The sequence below is a fragment of the Nanorana parkeri genome, unplaced genomic scaffold (assembly GCF_000935625.1).
Source record: "Nanorana parkeri isolate BGI_ZX_2015 unplaced genomic scaffold, ASM93562v1 scaffold814, whole genome shotgun sequence".
Classification (NCBI taxonomy): domain Eukaryota; kingdom Metazoa; phylum Chordata; class Amphibia; order Anura; family Dicroglossidae; genus Nanorana; species Nanorana parkeri.
Window position 1 is genome coordinate 759,726 of NW_017307082.1, and position 3,026 is coordinate 762,751.

Below are 3,026 nucleotides of genomic sequence, written 5' to 3' on the forward strand. Positions count from 1 at the left end.
TTTACTTTTTTTTTTTTTTTTTTAGCAGGCTGCTAGATTCAAAGCAAATTTGTCAAGCCCTTCATTATGGGATATGTAGTCTTGAGGAATAGAGATTGCATGACATCAAGCAGCAGGGAAAGAGATGCAAAGCACACTGAGAATCCAGGAAGTTGTTGAAAGTGATGTACTTTTTTTCCAGTAAGCTTGTATTGCATTATCAAAAACAACTCATATGTATTCCTATTACAATGCTGATGTTATAACTGGGTAGTATATGCCGGGACTTTACAACTCCTTTATGTTCAGAGCAGAGTTCTAGAGAGTAAAGCTGGCCATACACTTTAAAACCATCGCACGACTTTCGTCTTGCGATGGTTGTAAAGTAATTATAAGCTTGTACGATCTGCCCATCTTGGACAGGCAGATTGTACTTGCGATCATCGCAAGCCCGTCCCGCTGAGGGGAGGGCTTCTCGATGATTCCAATGCCGCACGGGCAGTGTGTGCTTGCGCACACTGGCCTGTGCGGCATTTGTCTCCCGAGAACGCCACTAACCCGCCGACAATCGTACGATTCTTGGCGGGATGTGTGTGTTTGATAAAAAGGAAGTTATCCGTCAAAAAGAAAAGCATTCATTTTGGATAAAGCATAAATGGGGGGCAGCTCTCAAAAATGATTTGCAGGATTCACAGATGTGGTGTGCATAGCTACCAAATTCCTTCCATCCATTTGCGTTTACTATGTCTGGCTGACCTATGTGTGCACCCCACTGACTTAATGGGAAATCTTCACATACACTGTTGGGTACCATTAGCACAAGCTGATCGGGGGGGGAGCAGTTATGTGAGGGCTGCAAAAGTAAGTAATACTTTCAGGTCAGGAACCACATTTTTTTTTCTCTGCTTACATTTATATTCTTCATTTTGATAAAAGGTATTTTTATAGACATGTAGAGAAATGGGCAGCACAGTGGCGTAGTGGTTAGCACTTCCGCCTTGCAGCACTGGGGGTCCCTGGTTTGAATCCCGGCCAGGTCACTATCTGCAAGGAGTTTGCATGTTCTCCCTGTGCTTGCGTGGGTTTCCTCCCGGTACTCCGGTTTCCTCCCACACTCCAAAGACATGCTGGAAGGTTAATTGGCTCCTCTCTCTAAAGGTGGCCATACACTCGACCACCATCGCAAGACCTTAGTCTTGCGATGGTTGTACAGGGATTAAAAAAACGTACGATCTGCCTATCTTGGACAGGGAGATCGCACTCTCTGAAATGCTGAACAGGGCAGTGTGCGCGTGCGGCATTTGTCTTCCGAGCACCGTTCTAACCAGCCGAGAATCGTACGATTCCCGGCTGGTTTTCGAACATGCTGGTTCGATGGAAGACATGCGACCGTACAGTAGAAACGGTCGCACGTCTCCGTTCACACTACTCGATTCTCGTACGATCGCGGGATTTCCCACGATTCTCGTACGAAAAAAAAAAAAAACACAGTAAAAATCCACCACGAACGCAGGCAACGCGAGAATCGAGCAGTGTATGGGCACCTTAAGTTGGCCCTGTATGTATGTATGTGAGATGGGGACCTTAGATTGTAAGCTCCTTGAGGGTAGGGACTGATGTGAATGTGCAACTATGTAAAGTGCTGCGTAAATTGTTGGCACTATATAAATACCTGTAATAATAAATGTTGCCACTCCAAGCCTATATGAAAATCCCCCACCTCTGGAACTCCGGGTACCGACCATAAGAGAGCCCAGCCATGCTTAACCACATTCTGTGAACTCTGTAGAAAAGCAGGAAGTGGCACGCCGATGTCACATCAATTCTGACATTATTAGAACTGTACATAGCACAGTACAGCCCTGTCTGACCACATAGATGTATACTGTATCTCCAACCTTAAAAATCCACTCCAAGAGTCCACTGAAAAATGAGGGATTATAGTTTATGCCAAAGCCTAGCGCTGATGGTGTAAGCTGCGGAGAGAAAATGATGCAGTAGGCCCTTTGTATATGATCCTGGTATGTGTACCTGGTAAACGAGACCAGCGTGTTCATATCCTGATCTGTTTATGGCAGCCACACTAGGAGTGGAAGATTGATGGTAATCCACGCTCCCTGCAGAGCAGAAAGCTGAATTTCATCCTTACTTAGCCTGTCAATAACCTTATCTGCAGCTTAACATCTTTGGTATTCTAATAGGATTTTAGGGTAACTCTGTGTTAAACGTGTGTTTACCTTTCTTCAGACTGCTGCTATTCATAAGAACTATCTGGGCAGATTACAGTGTGCCTCTTAGGCCAATGAATTACAAAGAGAATGAGTAAACCACGTCACTTACTTCAGATTGGCGTGGAGCAGTTCAATATAAGGGCTCATTTGCCAGCATTCCGTCCTACTAATTAATAAAATTGTAGTAAGTTTCAGCTGCATATTTTATAATGCATTTGAATTTCCATAAAGTTCTATCCCACTCCTAATCAGGAGTTATTGGGAGTGGGATAGAAGTTTGTAAACTTATTGAAGATTTCCATAAGATGTACTTCAATGCACTGGCACAATTTCACTCTTGTGGAGATGCACTTGCTTCAATGCTATTACAAAGCCTGCCATCTGAACAATGTAACATTATCATTGCTTGATGGAAGCAATGCATTATGGCAGGGCTCAAGAAATCCCAGTTGACATGGCAACTATAAATTGCGTCTTGGCGCTTGGCTTTTGTCAGCCCATTCGCCTCCGCATCAGTCCTGCTTCTCCTGCTCTCTTCCTTGCTACGGTGCCTGCGGCATGCACTGCTTTCTCCTCCAGTTACCTCCCCTATTGATTAACAGCAGGCAATGGGCGGGTGCAATAGCCAGCCTGCTATTGGCTTCTGCAATGTGAAATAGCCAATAACGGGTTGGCTATTGCTCCCAGCCACTGCCTGCTGTGTTTACATTTGGCTTCCTCAGCAGGCGGCTGTCATTCCCCAGCTAAAGCTGTTCACCCATGTGACAGCAATTAAGATATATTTTTTTTGTTAAAATAAATGTTAAATACAATTAA

General features: G+C 44.4%; 1 protein-coding gene across 2 annotated transcripts in view; it reads left to right on the forward strand.

Annotated features, from left to right (window-relative positions):
• The window catches only part of VPS37A (VPS37A, ESCRT-I subunit), a 33,025-nt gene that overhangs the window by 13,295 nt on the left and 16,704 nt on the right, over positions 1-3,026 (forward strand). The window lies entirely within an intron of this gene.